At 40.9% G+C, this 14,120-nt stretch overlaps 1 long non-coding RNA gene across 1 annotated transcript in view; it reads left to right on the top strand.

The window, feature by feature from the left end:
• LOC138684740 (uncharacterized) overlaps positions 1 to 14,120 on the top strand; it is a 42,820-nt gene that overhangs the window by 24,775 nt on the left and 3,925 nt on the right. The window contains exon 6 of the long non-coding RNA XR_011324000.1: positions 4,180 to 4,302. This is a non-coding gene — a long non-coding RNA (uncharacterized lncRNA). The remainder of the gene's footprint in view (positions 1 to 4,179; positions 4,303 to 14,120) is intronic.

Below are 14,120 nucleotides of genomic sequence, written 5' to 3'. Positions count from 1 at the left end.
TGAAACATTGCATTTCCTGACAGAATCTAAATAACCTCTTCCCTTGGAAAGGAAAAAGGGCAAGTGAAAGAAATCCTTTCTAGATGGTTATTATGTAATGACAAAACGCTCTGATAGCCTCTCTGTTAGACTGATCTGAATAACACTCGAGCCAGACAAGACTTCCCCTGACTTTAAGGGTCTTTGGATGAGGCCCTCGACCATCTAGAAAAGATAGCTTGACATTTGCATGCAATAAATTACCCACTCTTGACTTTACGCCGTTCCAATCTTAACCGACTTCCCTTACACACACACACAAAAAGCACTGGCACTGGCTGCTAGCACAAAGAGGTTGGTCCGTGTAAGGTCCGGCTTCCTCCTCCCCATTCCAACGCAAAAGGCAAATGAACAGGAGGAACACAGGCCAGTTTTTATCTAGAAATAATCGTGAGGAAAAGGAGTTACACACTCGAGATACCTAGAAATGCATTTGCTACAACCAGCTGTCCAAGTAGAGTAAGTATAACACAGCCCCACAAGAGAGAGGATGCTTAAACTTTGAGCATCTGATGCTATGCCTTTGACTTACTTCACTGTGCTGCTTTGCTGAGTGGAAAATCTAGTTACTTGAATGTATAAAGAAAATGAAGACTTATATTTCATGACAGAATCTAAATAACATCTTATCTGTCCAAGTGAAAATCATGTCCATTACACTAGAATGGTTATGTACATCATCCTTCTAGTTTACATTGTTAGAGTGCTTTTACATCAAAGATGTCATTTTGTCTTCCATCAGACATCCAGGGGTTTCTCCTGCAGCCTCTCTCTCCTCCCGCTCTGCCCTCACTGCTCATTCTTTTACTACCAGCTACTACTACGAAATCGTAGCTGTATTTTCTGAGCTGTTTTTCATAGGTTGGAGTAAAATATATTTCTAACATGAGTAAATTTTTTCATTTAAAAACATATAAAAGATATTTCTCTATTCAGAAAACTGTCTGAGCTTAGAGCAGCAAGTGTATTATTAGAAGCAAGGTTTCACCATAAAAGCTTTAAATGGCGTCTTAAAGCTTTTTAAATACAGTGTGTTGTCTTTGCGGCTTTGTAAATCACTAGCCTGTTAGAGGTCAAAAGATTATCATTTAGAGAAAGGTTTCATTCTTTGTGAGGGAAACTGGTAAACCAAAGCTATATAAATAAGCTCTCTGCCCTGAGACTTAGTCATGTGGCAAAATATATCTTTGCTGTCAAACGCAGAGATGCTAATATGAAGACAGCATCTATGTTTTCATGCGGTGCTCATGGACAGTAGCATTTTGTTTATTGTGACAAAGTGAGGCTGGTGGTTCATATATATTCTCAATGCTCCTAACTCTTTATCCAGAAAGATCAAGAATTTACAGCAGACTACCTACCGTGGTGAGGTACATGTAAGAAGGAAACATTTCTCTGAGTCAATAAACACCCGCTCAACTCATTCAAAATTTCCTTGGTTTATATGTTTGATCTTGGGATAAGTACAGCATTCCAGTAATATGATTCAAGTAGTATTATCTTGCTGTTTCTTATTCATCTTCGCAGTCTTTAGTTCATCATAACATAGGTTTGTAGCAAAATTGCCAGTGTACCTGCAGAACTGTGTGTATGTATACATGTATTTCAAAGGACCTGGTTGTGAAATAAGTCTCTCAAGTGTAAGGTCTATAGTGGTATCAATATGTTTCTATCTTAACCTCTACCAAAATCGTAATGAATTAACCTCAAGCATGGCAGCTTGGATCCTCGACTGTCCAACAGCTTCGACAGTCAGCAACACTGTAATTAGGATTTAAGAATATGGAAATGTAAGCAGCTGCAATTTGTAGCGCAGAATTCCAGGTCCTCTTAAAACTCCCTTTAAAACCGCAGAACTGGGATGAATGGAAATGCCTGGCCTCTGTGAGCATGTAGGCACATGAGTAGCGGGAACCCTTTCCATGGCAAAACATGCAGGCATTAATTTATATTTTTAGCCTTTTTTCATACGCTGGCGGCTTAATGCTGAAAGAAAGTTTTCATTATCTGAGTTGATAGCTAACAGTCAAAGTTGTTCTCTTGTCTCTGTATCTTCCAGTGACTGGGAAACTGATTTATAACAATACATGGATGCACTGAATTAGAAAAGACAGTTTTAGAGCAGTGACATGTTTTTTTTCCTACAGTGCACACTCCACTGAGATACGTCAAACAGGCTGTAGGAGAGCTGCGTGCACTTGGAAAGGTTCTCCTGCCCACTCTTTCTTTTTCTTCCTTCCCTTTTCCACTTGGCCTTTTGCCTCCTCTGATTGCGACCGGAGAACGGCTCTGCGAGCCAGAGGGCAAAGGGGAAGGGGCCGAGGTCTTACTCTGAGGTTAAAAAGGGCACAGCAACCGGTGAGCTCAAATCCCGGCTCCTGAATCCAGCTGAGCCCATCAGCTCAGCAGCACAAACAGCTTTCTCTGCTTTGCAGCTTGGCAATTCGAGATCTTATCCAAATTTCACCCTAAAGCAGCTCTAACAGGCTGTAAGGGCTTTGAACTTACACCCAAACTTGCTTTCACTTCTGAAATTTCCAGGAAAGGTTGGATGATTTCTTAGTGATACCTAAGTGTCCTTAACTGCTGTTTCAAAGATTGTTTCCTAATCAAAATGTCCACACGCATTTATAAACCTAACACCAGTTCTCCAGGCTGAGATAAGGTCATTTGCGAGCCAGACTTTATATGCCATTTTAATTATTTTATTTAATGAAATTTCAGAGATGCTATTTAATCGCACTAAGCTGTGTATTCAATTTGATTTGCAAATCTAGGACAATATTCCTTTCCTACCCGGTTGTACTCATATAGAATAAGCACATCCCCTGCAGCGTTGGATACTAAACACATTCCTACCACTGAAACATTTTTCGCAGCTGTGCCACTGTGTCCAGAACGCAAACGGAAATTTCTTTCATACTTTTATAAGCTTTCAAATCCCAGGAGTGGTGTATACCTTTCTAGCCCAAATTTCTTTTACTTTTGCTAAACAGAGAAGAAAGAACAAGGAAAAATTTCCTGTTAGATGCCACAGTATGCGTCTGTCTGCAATGAGGTGAACCCAAACTGAATATAAAATGGCTGTTCCCTCCAGAAGGCCCTTATGGAATACAGCTCAGCGTGCAAAAAGCACATTTTTATACACCTATATGCCATATGCAGAAGTTTCTGACATAGACAAAATTGTTACATTCAGGACAGATTTTGTCACAGGTGTCCACCTGACTGGATGAATGAACTTAGCCTTTCCGCATACAAATATAGGCACAATAACGTCTAAGAAAATAGCCCTTGGATCTGATCTGCCATTGAGGTCACATCCTTTCGTAACTGTTTGGAAACTGTACGCTGTTCCTGGGGACTGCTAGGAGAAAATCATGAGATTTCTGAGCAAAATTTGGGCCTAAACATTCGAAAAGAAAAATGACAGCTTCTTCTGTTTGCCAGTGACAAAATTGGAGTTCCTTAAAATAATAATGAAAAATAGCTTACAAAACAAATGTAACTTTATTGGCTTCATTGTAATTTAAAAATGTAACTTTTAAAAAATTATTTTAAATATAGTGTTGATTATATATGTGTGTGTCTATGTGTATACACCTATTCATCTATACATATTTACAAAAAGGGCAATCATAATGGATTACCTTTTTGTTAGCAAATTTGCAAAATTGCAGAACCAAAAAATAAGTGTGGTTTAGGTGAGGAAGAGCATGCAATGTTCAGAAATACCATTTATGTTCAGTCAAGCAACTGTGTCAGGAGTTTGCATGAGTAAAAAAAAAATTGTCAGGTCAATACAATAGTTTTTATATAATGAAGCAACTGAAGCAATAATAATTATTACAATAATTATTATTATTTATTAATGACATTTGTTTTGATTTTCCACAATAATGAAAATAACTCACCATGAAATTTCACCTAGCAAGGTTTCACTGAGAAGATGTTTTATAACACAACTGAACACAAAGAGTTAAGGTCATACTTACTTACTGATTTTTGGACAGGCTTCAGCTGAATGTAACAACTTCAAATGCAATCAATTCCAGCAATGTATTTCAAATCCTACTTTTTGTTCGTATCTATTATATTTTTTTATTTTCTCAAAATTTCTCTCTTTTTCTTTTTTTCTAGGAAGTAAAATAAAGGTTTTCAAATCCAGAAGTCCTCCACTCGCTGCGTGTTTTTCTCTGAGGAAATTATTGCTTTTTAATCTGCCATTCATCTCATCCACATAGAAACAAAGTGGATTTTCAGGTCAGATACCTCTCTTACAAATCAATAAGGTGTCGTTGAAAAGTTGAATTTGAAAAGTATAGCAAAAATATACGTATGTGACTTCTGTGTAGATGAGGTACTTAGATGTGTACAATATTGAGGGACGGCTGTATCCCTCTTCACCACCAGACCCCAAGTGGGTTTTTGGCTGGGCTGTGCAAGTGATGGAAGTGAAATCTTATTGAATTCACATTTTTGTCAAGGAGATGTGCAGAGTGGTTTTCTTTCAGGCAACTTATTCCTTGAGGTTAAGCACATCCATGTACATAAAGAAATTAGGTCATACTTCATTAGGTTTAACAAAAATATAATTAGCAAAAAGCAGACTTTCTAAAAGGCAATAGAAGTGCCACTGCGAGGCTCCGAGTACCTGAGCAGCGTGAACACGATTCGGCTGTGTTGTGGGAATTAGTTTTGAATCATGATAATGAAAATGTTTTTTTGGAATTGATCTGGAGTATAAATAATTGATTTTTCAAAAGTAAAGCTTTTATAAATGCAGGAAAAAAAATCTCCTGTTTTCATTTTAAAAGGAATCAATTATTATAATTGAGCTACAAAGACTGAGCTGGTATTTAAGTAATGGGAGTTTTCACAAGCGGATCACTCCAAAGACAAACATCAGGCTGGCCAAGAAGGCATTGGGCCGCTTTGAGGATTTTTTTCCCCTATGCAGTATAAGCTTTGCAACACAGCTGTCCATTGCCAGGTTTTAACCATTACATGGACTAAAGAGATGGGAACTGGCTACTGCTGCTGACACGTTAAATGTCCTTCATTTCTCTTGATCATTTGTACTTGTTTGGCTGCAGCCAGCTCATGAGGCATTTTGGCATTGAAGCTATTTCCACGCTATGGCATTTGTTCCTGTTTGGATCTAAACTTGCTCCAGTTGAAACTTGTTCCCTGGTTTTCTGCTGCTCGTAAATGCAGTGATTCAGGAGGAGTTTAATGATATATATTTTTAAAAAGCGCTGACTTATCAAGTCTGGGGTTTTTGGTTTTTTTAATGTCAATGTGTTGGTTCTGAAAACATTTTCTGATCAAGACTAGGCTCCATACTAAAACATTTAAGCAGCTGTATTTCTATGAATATCTTAACTTCATGACTTTACTCATCCTTCCTGAGATGAAGACCTGAAATGTCTCCCACTTGAAAGACAAATCTTATTTGTATGTATGTAATACATATGTATATACATACATATACATATATGCACATATACCTATGGACCCATGCAAACAAAAGATGAACCTTGATATAGTCTACAAATAATTCTTATGTCATGGGCAGATCCCTGTACGAAAAATATGACATGATTCATATGCTCTAATAGATTTAACCTCCAAGTAGTGAAGATTCTTCAATCTTTTGAAGAAGAATTTTATGCTGTTAACAAAATACATTTAGACTGGGTAAACTTACTTTCTTTCCTTTTTCCCTTCCCCCCCCCTTTTCCCCCCCCTTCCCCCCCTTCCCCCCCTTCCCCCCCTCTTCCCCCCTCTTCCCCCCTTCCCCCCTCTTCCCCCCTTCCCCCCTCTTCCCCCCCTCTTCCCCCCTCTTCCCCCCTCTTCCCCCCCTCTTCCCCCCCTCTTCCCCCTTCTTCCCCCTTCTTCCCCCTTCTTCCCCCTTCTTCCCCCCTCTTCCCCCCTCTTCCCCCCTCTTCCCCCCTTTCCCCCCCTCTTCCCCCCCTCTTCCCCCTTCTTCCCCCTTCTTCCCCCCTTCTTCCCCCCTTCTTCCCCCCTTCTTCCCCCCTCTTCCCCCCTCTTCCCCCTCTTCCCCCTCTTCCCCCTCTTCCCCCTCTTCCCCCTCTTCCCCCTCTTCCCCCCCTCTTCCCCCCCTCTTCCCCCCCTCTTCCCCCCTCTTCCCCCCTCTTCCCCTCTCTTCCCCCCTCTTCCCCCCCTCTTCCCCCCCTCTTCCCCCCCTCTTCCCCCCTTTCCCCCCCTTTCCCCCCTTTCCCCCCTTTCCCCCCTTTCCCCCCCTTTCCCCCCCTTTCCCCCCCTTTCCCCCCCTTTCCCTCCCTTTTCCCTCCCTTCCCCCTTCCCCCTTCCCCCCTTCCCCCTTCCCCCCTTCCCCCTTCCCCCTTCCCCCTTCCCCCTTCCCCCTTCCCCCTTCCCCCCTTCCCCCCTTCCCCCCTTCCCCCCCTTCCCCCCCTTCCCCCCTTCCCCCCTTCCCCCCTTCCCCCCTTCCTCCCTTCCCCCCCTTCCCCCCCTTCCCCCCCTTCCCCTCCTTCCCCTCCTTCCCCCCCTTCCCCCCTTCCCCTCCTTCCCCCCTCCCCCTTCCCCCCCTTCCCCCCCTTTCCCCCCCTTTCCCCCCCTTCCCCCCCTTTCCCCCCCTTCCCCCCCTTTCCCCCCCTTTCCCCCCCTTTCCCCCCTTTCCCCCCTTTTCCCCCTTTTCCCCCTTTTCCCCCTTTTCCCCCTTTTCCCCCTCTTCCCCCTCTTCCCCCCCTCTTCCCCCCCTCTTCCCCCCCTCTTCCCCCCCTCTTCCCCCCCTCTTCCCCCCCTCTTCCCCTCTCTTCCCCCCCTCTTCCCCCCCTCTTCCCCCCTTCCCCCCCTTTCCCCCCTTCCCCCCCTTTCCCCCCCTTTCCCCCCTTTCCCCCCCTCTCCCCCCCTTCCCCCCTTCCCCCCCCTTTCCCCCCCTTTCCCCTTTTTTCTCCCCTTTCCCCCTTTTTCCCTTTTTCCTTTCCTTGCAACAGTAATTGACAAAGCAAAGAACTTTCGAATAAAGTTTTTTCTTGACTTGTGGGCTCTTCCCAAATGTTTCACTGCTCAAATCTTGCTCTTTCCTGCTTCAAACTTTCATAACTCGGATGGGAATTAATGAGCCCCACGTGTCCTGGCTCCCAGCATATGGTCCTCTGCATCAGCAGAATCACCCTGCTCCTCTGTGCAGGGCCATGAAAAATTACATCCTTTCTCAGTACCTTTGTCAAGTCTTTTTTTTTTCCCATTGTTTATACTCTGAGGATTATATTTGCCTGTCAGCTGGCCCTGAAAAAGGTACACTGAATTCAGAACACAGCAAATTCCCTGTGTAGCTATGAAGACAGTAGACAAAACAGCACTGCAGCGCTCCGTTCTCTCTTCACTTCCCGTAAGTCTGATACCAAGATCAAAGTTTTAGACTTGATAAAGCCCTCTGCAGAAATTACCCATTTTACCAAAGGATCTATTCCCCTTTCCGCTAACAAAATTACAAGTGAGAAAGCCCCAGGTGTGGTGCCCACTTTGAATGGAAGTAGTTCTGGGGAACAGTCAAGAATCTATTCAATTTTAGAAAGGTGTAGGCGTATAGATGTATGTACTCATGTATATAAACTACTTCTAAGCTGTCTCAGGAAACATATCACAATGAGCAGCAGAGAAGCAGCAAAAGCAACTCATCTCATAAAGCAAAAAAATAGAGTAAGGCATGTAGATTAAATACAGTGATAATGATGGGAAAAGGAAAAAAAAATTCCTTAAATCTCAAAGACAAGATTGATATATAGATTTTTCATATGGATTTTCCATATCAAGGTAGATGTCCATATCTAGCTATGTAGGTATTCTCTGTTACTGCCATAGTAATTGCTTGCAGCATTTGTGTGCCGTAACAACCCTATAAGCCACATAACAGGCTGTGATTCACTGAAGTAATTTAGCAAAAGAGATTGGCTAAGGGAATGGTCAGTGGCTTTAATTGCTAATTTTTTATACTTAAAAGGATATGGGGAAATTCATGCGGGATAGGAAAAAAGTCTAGTTAGTTGGGAAAGAAGTATTCCTTCTTAGGGACTGTTTAACCAGTACAAACCATAAACCAAACAAACGAAGGTAATCCTATTTCTTTCACGATTTGATTAGTTACAGAAACAGATATCTTAAGGACAGTTTTCTTTGATTGTTAGGTGATAACTGAGTGTATCACACACTTCAGTATTAACTCGATAAAGCAGAAAAAACTGCTGCCAGAACCAACTCAACCATCAATTTTGGGAGCTATCTCAGATCATGTAATTTGCCAAATATGTGCACTCTACTTGCCTTATGCAGTATACAGCATTCGGAAGCAAGGCCCCATCAGGGAAAACACTTAGGACTGAGAGATAACTGTAAGGCTGCATGTTTGCAGGCTTGGATTTGTTCGTCAGTCCCTTACCACTGTAATAAGTGGTACAAATACTGTGAGAGCAATTTTGCATCATAACACAGAGTCAGCTTTAGAAATGGCATGTGCCATGTAGTAAGGTAGACATACCAGCTGGGAGCCTGAGAACTGAAAACTGCTATAATGTAGTATTTTTTTCAGTTTTCAACAAAAAAGTAACTTTGGGGGGAATTTTTGTTAGGAAGGATGGGACAAAGACAACATAATAGCACTTGTCTTTTAGCAAAGTCAGGCTGACTTTATAGGATTCATATGCAAATTTATATAGGTCTTTAGTTCAAGGCTGACTTTTTTTTTTTTTTTCCCCTTGGGGTAGTTATGATTCTTACTTTAAATACACAATGTATGTGTTTGATTCAAAATACACCAGGCTTTCACAATTTTACAATGTTAGGAAGAAAGCACATGTAATAAAATCCATAAATGATAAAATTATCGTATTTTGCCAATAGATTTTACAGTAGGTTGGTTGCCCTGCAAAGTACTGATGATGAGATGTCAGATAAGTGCTCTCTCTCCTTCTCCTCTCTCTGTCTCTCACTATTTGTGTGTACATACAATGACAAACCTGATAATCTCCATGGTGTTCAGCTCCATGAAACTCATTTCACAATTCTTCCATTGTGGAAGATCTGTTAAAAAAAAGTAACCATTTTTCTGTTGTGATTTTGGGGCACCATAAATTAAACCTGGTAACAGAGATCAGAGCTAGTAATTTTCAAAGGGAAATATCTCTGAAGTGTCCTTCTGATTTCGTAAATGTGTGAATCGTACAACTACGGATATAGCTCGGTTGAGAACAGAGGTCAATCATTTTGGTCTCATTGCCATATGGATGGGGCTTATATAGGTTCAGGGGTTTTTCCCTTTTTGACTTCTGTGAAAAGACATTTTTCTTTCTTTAGGTGGGTTACTGCTATTACAGTGCAAACACCTATTTTGTGTTTCAAGGAAATAAATCGATTTATAAAAAATGGAGTTCCCTTCAGTTACACTTGCTTATGGCAAATGAGAGGTGAATGTGGCCCACGTCAGGAGTCATATACTGAGAGTTAATCTCCTTCTTTTAATCCTGTTGAAAGGAGGGACTTGTGCTGCCCGGGCACTCGCTGGTAACAGCAGAATTTGGCCCAGTAGCAGATATTTTGAGAGGCGGACTTTACAGAGGCGATGGGGTCAGTTAATATATACAATCCAGGTAAACCAGAAACCCAGTACTTCCTTCGGCAGCCTCCGGGTTTTCAACTCACTCCAGTTAAGTGAAGGGTAAAAAGGAGATGGCCCTTGTCATCCGCCCAAGCCAGAGACAGGCCACTGAGCTCCCTAATGGCACAAGCAAATCAAACCATCTTGAGCCATCAGACGCTAATAAACTGAATCGAAGCTTGAGGAGTAGTTATGAGAATAACGTCTGCTTGAAGTACTAGTTATGGATCATCACCATGCTGAATTACTAACGGATCAACTGCTTTTCGTGGTTGAATGCTGTTTGACTTGGATGGATGGCAGAAAGGGAATATGAACAGAACTTAGTTAAGAGGATAGATAAACCATAACTTCCAAAATGAAACTCTTAAAATATTATTCGCTGCAGATGCGGGACATCCATATGATCTATGAGTTTCCTTTAAACTCGATCTGGATGCAGTGATATGCACTTTGCTGAAATTAAACCATTAACTCATCTGTTCACACAGATACCTGAGTCAAGAGACTTCATCCTTCTCAGGCTCAGATCAACAGAGATGGGAGTTTATCTTCATTAGCTGTAAACATAAGCTGGTGTTAAATTCAGTTTAGGAAAAGGTTCTTTGACATCTCTAAATGAGCTGATATGACCCCTAAATGAAAATAATAATTATTTAAGAAAAAGCTGTCCACAACTGAAAAAGAAAGCACCCTGGTTTAGTTTCAAACCACAGCAGACCTGGGGAAATGCACACTGTGAGCTTTCACAGCACGTATGACAGGTAACATATTACTTAACTGGTTTAAAACTAGTGCAGGTGTTTTGTCTGAAGTGATCATAAAACAAAGCTAACAACAAAAAACATCAAACTTGTCAAAACACTGAGGTTTTCTTAATACGTGCTTTGTGCATTTATCACTTGATTTTATAGCTTTTAGAATTCAAGTTGTGAGGCATTTTTATTGTTAGCTGTTGAACCATTTCTTTACCAAGGTACTAAAAAAAAAAAGATTTGAACTATGTTATAGAAGCTATATAAAAAAATTAGCATTTAAAGAATACAGGATGGCCAGGAGAAGTTCCTAGCAAAAATACTAAACATTGCCATGGAGCTTAACTTGTATAACACTTAATCCCGATAGCAATATACCAAATCCACTTAGACTCTGCCATTTATTTTTATCAAGTTCTCCTTTTATCTATATATTGAACTTCTTTAATGGAAATTATCCATATGCTGTACCGTGTGTGCTTGATTTATTCTGCATTTGCTTAATAGCTTCATTTTGTGATAGAAGTCTGTGGAAGGACAAAACAAAAGACCCATATCTTAATAGCATGGATGCCCTAAGAAAAAGCCCCCATGAACAACAATTATAAATACTTGAAAACTGCAAAAGCAGCTTATCGAGATTCATTACAAAGTTGTTCTTGTTTCTCTAAAAATGTTGTACATATGTAAACACATAAATATACATATATATGTGTGTATATGTATAACCCCTAGAATTTATTTCAATGAAAAGTCTACACAGCTATATTTGGAAATTAAGTGTGTCAGTTTATGCTTTAAATTCCAGTCACCGTAGTATTACTATTTATTGTTTTAGTGAATTTATGAAAAAGAAATGCCAGCTGCCTCATTACATCATACTGAAGTGTTCCAGGATCTGTCATAGATGTTTTGGACCAGAGAATTAGAGAAAAAATGTGGGTGTACCCATATTTATGTAGCCTGGTGAGAGAATGCATTCCAGTAAGTTAACGTTATTTTGGAATAATCTTGCATATTTATTTTAATTGATGTCTGATTGAAACAAAAATCTTTCTGATGGATGAAAACTTTATTCAAATGGCTCCAGAAAAACAGAGCAGATATTTTTGCTTTATTTCTTATACACTTTACGCCTTTTTGCTGGCCACAAAAAAGTTAAATTTTATAATACGAAAGCAACAGAACTCTTCCATTTGACCTAATGGGTTTCTAATGAATTTTGTGAATGCTAATATGTCCACAATACATTTCATACAGTTAAGACATAATGCAGTACTCCTAAAATGGGTCTGCGTAAATTAACTTTGAAGGGTGGCTGTGTTAGTCTTTCACCCATTAATTGCACGATGTGAACCCCCACAGCAGCTGATTTAAGAGTTCACCCTAGCTGATTCTTGCCGGTGGAAATTTGCCAAAACGATTACATCAACTTCCAACAAACCACATGTGCATGACAACAGTCAGCAAACAATTACTTAAAACCCTATAATATAATTTGTAATTTGACATAATAGACTCTTCTTTCAGCGTTCACATTTCCATGACAAAGCCAGGGGAATTGGGGCAGTTCTGCAAACAAGCCTGGGCTCTGGACATGGGTGCGGGGGATGGCCCGCGTCCCTCCTCTCCGCACCGCTCCAGGCTTGCTGCCTGGAATCTGGGATTAAAACCGTCACAGTCATCGTTTGGGGAAGCTCACTAAAATGCCACCATTTCTTTCTTTTTAGCCCTGAGTGATGACGGTGCCCAGCTTGTTTTGTCTAACAAGACGGCGAGGGGGTTGAGGAAAATAAACCTATAGTAATGATTTATGGAAACAATAACACTTGCTTGAGTTTTAAAAACATCTGAAAGCAAATGTCATGCCCCTGCCTTGTCCCCGGCTCTAGGTGAAATTTTCCATCCTCCTGTGTTACAAAGACCTAGTAAAGGCTGAGTCTCAGGAAAGACATGTTGCGGTAAATATATTTCTGCTTTAATCTAACATCCTTTGGTAAGGCCACAACTCGCTATCTATGCAACGTTCGAAACCCGCAAGATTATCGCAGATTCAGGCCTTGAAGCCCTTCTGTTTTCTGTGTTCAAAGACAGAGATCCTTGACGTATATTCAGGAGATAGATCGGTTTAAATTCTCTCCCTCTTTGTCCTTCCCCTCCTCTCTGCCTTTAGCCGAGTGATTTATTTGAAAAATGTGGGACTTCTCTAATTTTCCATTTATGGGCTAAGAGTTCTTTGTAGCAGTAAAAGGACATAAGGCCAGCAAGGAGGAATTATGCAGCATCTATTGTAAGGAAATGTAAAATAATTGCAGCTTTATGTGGGGTGAGTACACTTAGAGGAATGTGAAGTCTTTATCTGCAGATACGTGTTAACAGTTTGTTTAGGCTGTGGCTGTCAGAGGAAGATGTCGATAAACTCCTACTTTCTGTGATACCATAAGAAGCACAAATCTCACTTTTTAGTCTGGTTTCCAAATTAACACAAAGGTGGAGAATGGACTTTTCCTGTACATAAAGCAAAAAAAGAGGAAAGTTTGTCAGAACTTTGCAAGTTGTTGGGAGTATGGAAGGACAATAGCAATGCTGCGTAATATCTCCTGAATCACAGAAAAACGTTATAAGCTACTTGCAGAAAGCATATGATAGCATAAAACTATAGAATGTGGTTTTCAGGAATAAGGTGACTGACGCAGAAGGGGAATTCCGTATATGAATACGGAAAGTTTCTTGGTGGTGCTGCATGCAAGGCAGTTGATTTTAGGCTGTTAGTAGCTATTATGTCAATTTGCTCTTCCTTCCCTGAGTGTTCCTCTGTGTGATCTGTTTTCATAGTCCCTTGGCCCGGACTCGGAGGCAGAGGAACCCGTAGGTTCAGATGAATGGTAATGAGCATTGTCAGAGAGGCAAGAAAATTGAGTCCCCGCTCTGGCTGCCGGGCCGAGAGCTGCAGGAGCTAATTGTGTCAATGGTAATGAGACTGAGCAGGCAGCAGATGCTCACGTGCCTTTACAATCCAAATCCCACCAACAAATTCCTCCCACAGAAACTTTGAGGGACGTCTTGGCACCCTGGAGATGGTGATAGACCCAGTCTCAGCCACATGCCACCTGCTAGAGCCATTGTTTAAAAAAGAAGGAGGAAAAAAAAGCCCATTATGATAACAAAGTTGTTTGCTGTCTCTTGCAATGACTTTATGGCACCAGTTTTACCATACTGCAGCTATTGAAAAAAAAGAGGAACATCTGATTATTTAAAGAGAAACATTTGTATTGAGCACTGTTAACAACTTACTTGGGAAGCCGGATGTGCAGTATATGTTACATATTCTGCTGATAAACCATGCCTGCCTTTTTCCCATTACAGCTCCCACTGTGCCTGCTTCCTACAGCAGGTTTACATTTCCACATGTTTTCCCATGACATTGAAGCAGGGAGCATTTTTTTTCCCTCGTCTTTTTTTTTTTTTTCCCCCAGAAAAATCAAAAATAAAAAAGTGCAGATACCCACGTGGAGTGCTGTATAAATATTTACTGTAAAATAAAATAAACAACATATTTGGACCTTATTCACAAAGCAGGCTGTGTGGTGAATTGTGCCTGAGGTTTTGAAGAGAGGAAGGCTGTTAAGGGTCCCTTAATGACAGTACTTTGTAACGCAAGCTTGCTAAATGCTGCAAGTAGAGGG

This window comes from Haliaeetus albicilla, chromosome 1 (assembly GCF_947461875.1).
Source record: "Haliaeetus albicilla chromosome 1, bHalAlb1.1, whole genome shotgun sequence".
Lineage (NCBI taxonomy): Eukaryota > Metazoa > Chordata > Aves > Accipitriformes > Accipitridae > Haliaeetus > Haliaeetus albicilla.
This window is presented reverse-complemented; position numbering and strand designations above follow the sequence as displayed.